The sequence below is a fragment of the Lemur catta genome, chromosome 2 (assembly GCF_020740605.2).
Source record: "Lemur catta isolate mLemCat1 chromosome 2, mLemCat1.pri, whole genome shotgun sequence".
Taxonomy (NCBI): domain Eukaryota; kingdom Metazoa; phylum Chordata; class Mammalia; order Primates; family Lemuridae; genus Lemur; species Lemur catta.
The window spans coordinates 124248528-124259750 of NC_059129.1; the positions used below are offsets into that span (position 1 = coordinate 124248528).

At 38.7% G+C, this 11223-nt stretch overlaps 1 long non-coding RNA gene across 2 annotated transcripts in view; it reads left to right on the plus strand.

Moving 5' to 3' along the window:
* Window positions 1-7828, plus strand: part of LOC123633307 — a 53469-nt gene extending 45641 nt beyond the window's left edge. For both annotated transcript variants that reach the window (XR_006733570.1, XR_006733571.1), the window contains exon 3: window positions 7419-7828. This is a non-coding gene — a long non-coding RNA (uncharacterized LOC123633307). The remainder of the gene's footprint in view (window positions 1-7418) is intronic.
* Window positions 7829-11223: the final 3395 nt, after the last annotated feature.

Below are 11223 nucleotides of genomic sequence, written 5' to 3' on the forward strand. Positions count from 1 at the left end.
TGTTTTTAAAACTCAAATTTTATATAAATTTATAAAATTAATAAATTGGACTTGGAAGCAATGGACAAATGGTTGCGAATATTCTTTTTCACACAAAATCTCTTGGACACCAATGAATCTGTAACATTTTTTCACTTGATCTCTCCCTTCATTTACTCTCTCTCTCTGTGTGTGTGTGTGTGTGTGTGTGTGTGTGTGTGTGTGTGTGTAACCCTCAGTAGAATATTTCTCATTCTTACCCTAAAACATAAGGAGAAAATTGGACCCTTGCAAAAAGCAAATTTATGTAATTGCATACACATACTTATCCCATTACTGACAAGAGTTAGGATGAGCAATGAACAGGCACTCAGCACCCTGGTTCATCCACAGCCCACAGCAGGGCCTGTCAGCGCACACCAACAGCCTCTGCAGGATGTGCAGAGCTCACCAATCAACTACTGTTTGTCTCGTAAGGACTCCCATGTCTGGTGCTTGTGGATTTTAGTTCCCTTAGCAGTGGGTCAGAGGGCTGCTCCAGAATGCTTTGTTTTATTTATTTTCCCTGACCATGCTAAGTGTGTCCTAGGTTTTAAAGCTACTTTTTGAAGAAGGACATTTACTGAGATGCATTTTGACAATGCTCTCTAGTTCATGAGGCACGTGACTCAGGAGTTCAGGGATTGCCCATTGTTACCCAGTTGAACACCAGGGCAAGAAAGTCCTGGAAAATCGTTTGCCCCAAGGCATCTGCCCCTCCCATCAGCATATTCCATTCCTAAGGTAATTCCTTTCCTGGCCACTGGTACTTTTTTTCCTCCAAAAATTTCTCACCCCTATGTCCTAAAAGATTTCTGCATGCCCAGGCAGAGAGATGAGCTCAGCTCCCAGAATTTGCATAAGTTGCATGATGTGGGGCTGTCCAGCAAAGTGGCCATCCATCAAGTCTCAAAGGCACTAAGAATGTCTTTCACCTCTCCAGCATGTCACCCTTTTGGTTATTTTGTGTCTACCGAAACCATATCCACCCCTGAAAGTTTTTTCTCTGGTCCTCTTTCAATTTGCTGTGTGGTCAAAATGTTGGACCCAGACTATATTTTATGCTGCCTTCCTGTTTGAGATCTAGTCTACTGAATACAGTGTAAAGGATGAATTGTAGTAATTCATGGTCGTAATCCTGTAGGTCACAGCAAGCACTTAGGGTATTGCCGACTATGCTATACATATATGGCTTTGGTCTTTAGGATGTGTTATAAATAAGAACTCAGTCACCTTCCTCAACAGGTAATCAGTCCAACATGTCTGGCCCTGTTTTTTGCAACTTAGGAAATTGGAGGGAGATAGCTTATTTGACTTATCTTGGGTCACAAAGAGGCGTGATGTGTCAGAGAAGAAACATGCTCTTTTGTGATGACTGGATAAACCAGTGGTATAAACCACCTCAAACTAGAAACACTTGAATAAAGCTAAACTAGTATAACTTTTGAGTCACTAAAACAGCATTTCCTGAGTGCTTTGGAAGTTTCTTTGGATGCTTTCCACCAGAATACGAATGAGACCCAACACAATGAAGCCTTTGAGGGGAAATGAAGAAATGAAGTTACAAAAGGCCTACATAGCCCCTGGAATTTTTGTTTCTTCAGCAATGTGTCAATGGATGTGAGGGGAAAAGTACAAAGGGAGGAGTATTCCATACAATTGAGCAGAATGAGAAAGAAGATTGGTTAATGACCAAGACAATTCTAACTGGGAAGGCTATAAAATTTGCTCTTCCATTCCTAACAAAATTTATGCTTTCTAACGTTGAGTCTTCTAGCTCCTTAATAAAAATGACTGTAGGAAATTGGAGGGGGTGTGCAGAAATAGCACAGAGATTTGGAAGTCTACAAAGGATTTCAAGTTCCTATTTAAAGATTACATTTTAAACACACCTCGATGGGCTTAGTCACTCAAGTACTTGGGCATTGTAGGCGTTTGTTTGCTATCCAACCATGGGCTTCCTCTGTGGGAATTTCTTTTTGTGCTGCTGATATGGTGTTTAAGAAATCTCCAAAGTCAAAGCAAAGGGTAGTGACTAACTTGAAATTCCTTAATGGGGAAATTTCCCAAAGGTTCCACCGGGGTGGAAAATAATGAGTCTCAAAGTTTTGGGAACTGATCATATAAACACATAAAATAAAGGAACATTAAGGGTGGAAAAAATTCATTTTCCAGATAGTCCTGGTAGCAGGAAAGCCAAGTCTTCCCACAGCCTGTGTCACCAATAAATCCCCACAGATTGGACCAATTTTACCGCAGAAAACACAACAAAACTCACATGGGAATCCACACTGTGTCCAGCAAAGTGCATTTCAAAATATTAATTTTGATCAAAATAAAATAAAAAATATTGATATAGTTGGATACACATGCACATATTTATGTAGACATTCATACAGAGCATAGTGTAAAGAACATGGAATTAGGAGCCAGGACACCAAGGTTGAGAAAAATCTCCACCTCTGTCTCTCTTTGGAAATTCTATGAATTTCATTTTTCTATTCATAGAATGGAATGATAATTCTTTCCTTACCTAAGTTGTTATGAAGCTCAAATGAAAAAATAAATGTGAAAGCACTTTGTAAATTGTAAATAATTCCATATTCAAATGTAACATTATTATGTCCATCATTAAAGGTAAACTCAGTATAATGGAAAAACCATCTATATACCCAGATGCTCTGGCCATACCTGTGAAACACTGTACATGCAAACCAAGTCCAAGTCTGGAGCTAACCATGAGGGTGTAGGGGTGAGAGATTTGGCTATGAGGTACCTCCTTATTTTATTCTCTTTGCTGAACAACTTAGAGGAAGGCATGAGTCATAACTAATTATCTACTTTTCCTCAATTTATTCCACTAGAAATTCCTCTGGACTAATAACTTTCTTACTAAAATGAAGGTACAGTCTTGGATAACTGAGGTAATTAAGACTGTGGGCATTGGAGCCACATTCCCTGGGTTCAAATTCTAGATTTACCACTTACTGGCTGTGCATCCTCTAAAAAATTGTTTGACCTCTTTGTGCCTCATTTTCCACATGTGTGAAATAGGGATGATAACTGTACCTCCATAAACAATGCTCCATAAATGTGACTAATCCATCATGTGGATGACTTTAATCTGCTAAGAAAAATAGCAGTGATAGAAAATTTTTCTCTTGTTTTTATTATTTTAACAAGTTGATATTCTTCCTCTGAAACTCCCAGAGCAACACACTCTCTTGTCCATACAATATTCATACAATGCCTCCATGCACGCTAGGGAAGGGTGCCTATTGCTCAAGACACTTTATCACAGAGCATTTCAAACAGATAGCTGGTGAGGCTTGTATTTTCTGACTAGGTTAGCATCCTTCTCACCACCTTTCCACATACAGAACCCAAAGCTAGTAAGACACAGCATGAATCTACCCCAGAATCCTATGTCCTGTGCCACCCTTTACAGCTTGGAAAATACAGACACGTGAATTGAAGCAAGGGTACCTTTGCTTACAAAGGGGGTCAAAAAAAGCAAGGCATAAATTTCCATTTGTAACAGTGTCTCCCTCTCCCATACCAGGAAAAGGAGAATGACTCTTAATCACCAGAGACAGCTCATCCCTGGAAACACACCAACTTGAGTCTGAATAACAAACCTTCTGAAATTATCCTTATCTACCATTAGTTTCACCCATATATTTACTTTCCCACAATTTACTTCCCCTAGAAGCCCAAACTCCTTTTTCTTTGTCTAGTCACTTCTCCAGAATTTATCACCCTTTGTTAAAATGGTATATAAGCCCCCAGACCTAACCTCTTCTTTAGGTTTTCACTTGTTTCCTGTGAAGCCCCTTTGTGTATGTGAAATAAACCTCTTCTGTTAATCTGTCTTTTGTCAGTTTAATTTGCAGCCTCCAGTCACTGAACCTGGGAGGGAAGAGGAAAAGTTTTTCCTCCCCAACACTTGCCTCACCCTCATTGGCTACTGCAAACAAAATAATTATTTTTTACATCACTGAAAACATGAAGTCTGAAGAAAGAAAAATCACTAAGAGGACAATCCTTACCAATGGGAATTAGGAGCTGTAAGAGCAGAACCCAAGCAGCTGACCTTGTTTCTCAACAATTTAAAGCTCTTGGGGCCCCAGCCTAGAAAGCCCTGAGCCTCACAAAAATTACTTTCTCATTCTGTCAAAGTTCTCCTTGCCCTTTCTCTTGCTTCCTGCCACTTTTCCAGCCCTCTCTGATATACCTGGGCCCTTTCTTCCCATGCCCTTTCTCCCTTTGCCATTGTAAAGGAACTGCTGTTTCTACTCATGAATCACTGAACTACCAAGGAGTTACTTGCCTTTGTACTTAAGCCACTGGGATGACCCCTTGGTTAGCCCCATCCTGTATCTCTGGGAATGATTTAGCGATCTAAGACTTTGCCTCAGCAAGAAAAGGAACTAACATGTTCCTCTCTCACAGCGCCTGTAATTTGATCTCCTTCTCAGAACAAAGATAAAGGGATGTGGTTTTCACTTACTGGCTGTAAGGCACATTGTACATTCATTTTGAAGATGCTGAAGAAATGGAAGCCCCAGAGAGACAGAACAGTTTATAAGGAGAATCTCCCAGCAAATCTTAAAACCCAGAGACAAGTAAACTACACCTGAGTGTCAGGACTGCCAGGAATTTCCTGATACATATCAAAGGGTTCTATAAACATAAATCACCCCAGGAAGACCAAGTGTGCAGATGAAGATAATACCTTAGACAAGCAGAGTGCTTTGGTTCACAAAGGACTTTCATTTTTACAATCTTTTTTGATCTACAAAACTCTATGAGGTAGTTAGGCCATATATTATTATAATTCCTATTTTACAGGTGACAAAATGAATGTTTAGGGAGGCAAAGTGACTTTTAAAAACATACAGCTAATAAGTGGTGAATAGGGTAGGCTCTAATCCTATGCTTTTTCTTCAAAAGAAGTAGGACTGGAGTGTGGTGGGGGTAAGAGGGCAGGAGAATGCAGCCAACAGGTCTGCCTGGTGAGCTGCTTCAGTAGAGTCACCCTGGGGATCTCAAGCACCTATTAGACCCCTTGTGTTTGCACATGCATACCAGCACTAGGTCCCACGGTGAGAGCTGTTCTCTGAGGTAGGGGAGGATCACAGATCTCCCCCAGCTGCTACAGTTTCGCCTAGAAGTCTCACCTTAGTCTCTCCTCTAGTTTATTGCATTCAAACTGCTGTTGATTCAAAGCCATCTGGGAGAGCAGCACATAATCTGTTGTCACTTCTTCTGAGGTCGCCCACTGATCATGTACTCAGTGCACGCTCTGTGCCAGGCCCTGCTAGGTGCCTGAAACATGAGACTTACTAAGCCAAGAGCTAAGCAGAAGGATGGAGAGACAGAAATAAGAAAGTTCAGGGTTGTGTATAGACAGCCAGGGCGGGAGGGAGTGGCAAAGGAGAGCATCTGATCCCAAACACATTATTAGTTTCCTAAGCAGAGAGGAGGAAGGGAGTAGGTTTGTGATCAGGATGGCCGACATCTCCAAGTTCCTAAAGGACTTCTCAGAATGAGGGGCAGAGGTACTGGCTTGTGCTGAGAAGGAAGCAGGTTCTGGAGACTGGCATACCTGTATTCAAACCTGGGCTCTGCAATAGCCCCACCCCACAAGGAGGCTTGTTACAGTCTTTCACTTTACCCACATTTCCTGGTATGTGAAATGGGGCTGTGATAGTACCTCTAGCGTAGCACTAGAGTGAGCATCATATGAGTGGGCCTCACTTAATGAAGGGACTTGGAACAGCGATTAAGAGCACAAATTGTTAAGATTCTAATGTCGGCACTACCAGGGGTAGTGCTAGACCTTGGACAAGTAAATGTAATTGTACCTCAAGGGTCTCATCTATAAGAAAGATTGAACAGTATTTCTGCCAGAGGGCTGTTATAAGGATAAAATGGCCTGATGTATGTAAAGGCCCTGGCACATGGGAAACACTAAATGCTAGCTGGCACTATGACGAACTGACCTACTGTCTACTAGGCCACAAGGCTCCAAATCATAATAGAAAAAATTGTCAAGGTAATACTTTTAATCCCTTTTCAAACTGGATTTCGCACTCCTCATACGCAAATCAGGGCATAACAGAGTTGTCACTATGTTCACCTTTTTCTGGGTTGACTATCACCCCAAAGCACTCATGTTTTGAACTATGATCAGGAGCCACACAGTCCATAACCTGACATGGTATGGGTCCTAAGAGTCGGTGGCACATGTTCAGATCTAGGATTTACCTCGCCTGTTCATGTCTGCACTCTCTGTGGATTCAACATGAACTTGTCTGAGGAGGAGCATTTGACCACCGTGCGTGCCAGTCTCATGAGAATTTGCTGAGAGCCCAGCTGTCTTAGATAGTTAGGAATGCTATAGCAGAATACTGTAGGCTGGGTGGCTTAAACAACAAACAACAATTATCTTGCATCTTGATCTTGGACTTCTCAGCCTCCAGAACTGTGAGAATCTAAACTTTATGGACATTCATATGATTTGAGAATATTTATTTGCCTTTTGAGAGTCCATATAATATCAGAATCACTCTCTTTCATTTTCTGGTATTATAGCACAATAGAAAAAGTTAAGGAAGACTAAAATAGTAAAATGTCCCTTGAGTTTTATAATGAAGAGAAGCTAGAGATCAAGTTTTATAAAACAGTGAGCTAATGTTTATTTTTGACAAATTTCCAAAACTTATTACCTAGCATGCAATTAAAATTTTTCAAAATGCGGTTTATCACTATGGGCCAATGTGGGTTTTTAGAAATGTGAAATCCCAAAAATAGGTAATAAATTTTGTAGTTGGTGGTTCAAAATGATTGCTTTTTATGCAAGAGATATGTAGTCATAAAGATAACGCATTATTCAAACTGACAAGCGGTTTTGTCTTAGCTGTCCTTGTTTAAGCAGGCTTCTCCACTATTTTCTGATTTCTATGATTTCTCTCTTCCACTGGCTCTGGCTCTCTGTGATGATTTATACTTTCAAGACTTTCGATACCTTGTATAATAGTGATAAAGTTTTGAAGCTTTAACATCAAAAGGCTTTTCATTTCCCCTTTCCAAATGTCATGTTCTCCAATAGCTATTCCGCCATTATAGCCCAAAAGGAGAGAGTGAATGTCACATCAGAAGGGCACAGTGTATGCTGTAGGCAAAGGGTCCATCAGACAGGAAGAAAAAGTAGAACACCTGCCCATCTGGTCTTGGTGAATAATGGGAAGGAGAAGAAAGAGAGATTGGGCACGAGGTTCAGACTTATAAGCTATCACTCTAATGGTAAAAATATCTATATGGGTGTTTTTGTCTGAATGCTTTTTCAGCATCAATTGAAATGATCATCTGATTTTTGTCCTTTTTTCTATTGATAGGATGTATCACATTGATTGGGATGTCAGTGATGCAGGCATGTCAGCATGGAGAAGGAGCCAGAGCACAACCTTGGTGGAGGCTAGATAGCTGCACCTGAGGCAACATTCCCGGTTTCCCATGACCTACGCAGACCATGTACTGCAAGTAGAAGTTTCCATGTGCCATGTTGAAGGGCACCAAGATTTAGAAGACATAGTGTATTCTCAGGTCCACAGTCTCCTGTGAGTGGTGCCAGAATGGCCACACCAGCACCATGTGATCCTTGGATCTCTCCTCCACCACCACAAGTCACATAAACTTTGTGCCCTAGATATCAATATACCGCTTTGGAAATGTATGGTGGGAGTTAGAGTGGGAAATCAAAAAGATTGAGCCATTACCTGAAATAGACCAGACCTGCTAAGACAGTGATGACATAAATTGTCAAGCTTAAATTTAGTTAAGCTTAAAGTTAGTTTTCCCTTGTATTAAAGGATATATTTTTTGAAGGATAAAACCATGGCTCTCATGTGTTAAAGATTTTATTAACTGAGGTTATGCAGGAACTGGTAAGATGTTATAACCAGTTCAAAGGAGAATTCAAACAGACACGTATACAAACCATCAGAAAGACTGAAATTATTGAACCAGGAATAAATTCAAAACCTGAATAAACCAATAAAAAATAATGAGATAGAACCAGTAATAAAAAGTATCCCATCCAAAAAAAAAAAAAAAAAAAAAGCTCAAGACCTGATGGCTTCAGTGCTGAATTCTACCAAGCATTCGAAAAAGAACTAAGAGCAATCCTGTTTAAACTATTCCAAAAAATGGAAAAGGAGGGAATATTCCCAAACCCATGCTATGAGGCCTGTATCACCCTGATACTAAAACCAGAAAAAGACACAACAACAACAAAAAAAGAAAACTGTAGGCCAATAACTCTGATAAACATAGATGCAAAATCTTCAACAAAATACTAGCAAATCAAATTCAACGACACATTAAAAAGATTATTCATCCCACGGATGCGAGAATGGTTCAACATATGCAAGTCAATCAATGTGATACATCATATCAATAGAACAAAGGACAAAAACCATATGATCATTTGAATTGATACTGAGAAAGCATTCAATAAAATTTAATATCCCTTCATAATAAAAAAAAAAAAACCTCTCAAAAAACTGGGTATAGAAGGAACTTACCACAACATGATAAAACCCATATATGACAGACCCACAGTGAGTATCATACTGAATGGGGAAAACTGAAAGCCTTTCCTCTAAGATCTGGAACAAGACAAGGATACCCACTTTCACCACTGTTACTCAACATATTACTGGAAGTTCTAGCCAAACAATCTGACAAGAGAAAAACATTAAGGGCATCCAAATTGGAAAGGAAGAAGTCAAATTATCCTCATTTGTAGATGATATGATCTTCTATCTAGAGAAATGTAAAGACTCCACAAAAAAACTATTAGAACTGATAAACAAATTCAGTAAAGTAGCATTTCTATATGCCAATAGTAAACAACAATCTGAAAAAGAAACCAAGACAGTAATCCCATTTACAATAGCTATGAATAAAATAAAATACCTAGGAATAAACTTAACCAAAGAAGTGAAAGATCTCTATAATAAAAACTATAAAACATTGATGAAAGAAATTAAAGAGAATACATAAAGAACGTAAAGATATTCCATGCTTATGGATTAGAAGAATCAACATTGTTAAAATGCCCATACTACCCAAAGCAACCTACAGATTTAATGCAATCCCCACCAAAATACCAATGACATTCTTCACAGAAACAGAAAGTTTCTAAATCCTAAAATTTATATGGAACCACAAAAGACCCAGAATAGCCAATACCACCCTGAGCAAAAAAAACAAAACTGGAGGAATCACATTACTTGACTTCAAATTATACTACAGAGCTGCAGTAACCCAAAGAGCACGGTACTGGCATAAAAACAGATACATAGACCAGTGGAACAGAATTGAGAACCCAGAAATAAATCCACACATCTATAGTGAACTTACCATCAACACAGTTGCCAAGAACATACAGTAGGAAAAAGACAGTCTCTACAATAAATGGTGCAGGGAAAATTGGATATCCATATACAGAAGAATGACACTAAACCCTTATCTCTCACCACATACAAAAACCAAATCAAAATGGATTAAAGACTTAAATCTAAGACCTGAAACTATGAAACTACTAAAAGGAAACATTGGGGAAATGCTTCAGGACATTGGTCTAGGCAAGGACTTCTTGAGTAATACCCCAAAGCACAGGCAACCAAAGCAAAATTGGACAAATGGGTTCGTATAAAGCTAAAAAGCTTTCTCACGGCAAAGGAAACAATCAACAAAGGGAAGAGACAATCCACAGAATAGGAGAAAACATTTGCAAACTACCTATCTGACAAGGGATTGATAACTAGAATATACAAGCAGATCCTACTACTCAATAGGAAAAAAAATCAAATAATCTGATTTAAAAATGGACAAAGGATCTGAACAGACATTTCTCAAAAGACATACAATTGGCCAACAGATACATGCAAAAGTGCTCAACATCATTCATTAGTCATCAGAGAAACGCAAATCAAAACTACAATGAGATATCATCTATCTCGCCCCAGTTAAAATGGCTTTTATCAAAAAGACAGGCAATAATTAATGTTGGTGAGGATGTGGAGAAAGGGGAACCCTCATACAGTGTTGGTGGAAGTATAAATTAGTGTAACCACTATGGAGAAGAGTGTGGAGGTTCCTCAGAAAACTAAAAATAGAACTAGCATACGACCAGAAATCCCACTGCTGCGTATACATCCAAAAGAAAGGAAATCAATATGTCAAAAAGATATCTTCATTCCCATGTTCAATGCACACTATTCACAACAGCCAAGATTTTGAATTAACTTAAGTGTTCATCAACAAATGAATGGATAAAGAAATTGTGGTACACATACATAATGGAATATTATATAGCCACAAAAGGAATGAAATCTTGCCATTAGCAAAAACATGGATGGAACTGGAGGACATTATGTTAAGTAAAATAAGCCAAACACAGAAAGACAAATCTCACATGTTCTCACTCATATGTGGGAGCTAAATATTAAAATACTATTGATCTCATGGAGACAGAGAGTAGAATGATGTTTACCAGAGGCTGAGAAGGGTAGTGGAGATAGGAGGATAAAGTGGAAACAGTTAATGGGTGCAAAAATATATTTAGATAGATAGAATGAACAAGATTTGATAGCACAACAAAATGACTATAATCAACAATAAGTTAGGGTATACTCTAAAATAACTAGAAGAGTAGAATTGGAATGTTCCTAACATAAAAAATGATAAATGCCTGAGGTGATGGCTACCCCAAGTACTCTGATTTGATTAATTCACATTGTATGCCTATATCAAAACATTACTTGCACCTTATAAAGATATACAACTAGTATGTACCCATAGTAATTAAAAATTAAAAAAAAAAAGAAAGACTAAAATGAATCTCTAAAATTGGTCAATATCCACAGGGCAATAATTAGCTTCATCTCCACCAGACACAATGGGCAAGATTCATTTGCATTAATCTCAGTATTCTACAGGTTACAGAGTTGTAAAATAGCTCCAAGGCAAAAAAGGCAATAGTTAACCCAGAAAGGTATATTAGATAAGACAGAAATCTTTTTTGCTCATTTTAAAGTCCTTCATACTTTTCCCTGAGACCTGCTACCAAAAAGATGGGAACTCTCAAGTTATAGAAATTCAAGTTAAATTTTCTGTGTATATTTTAGAAGTAAC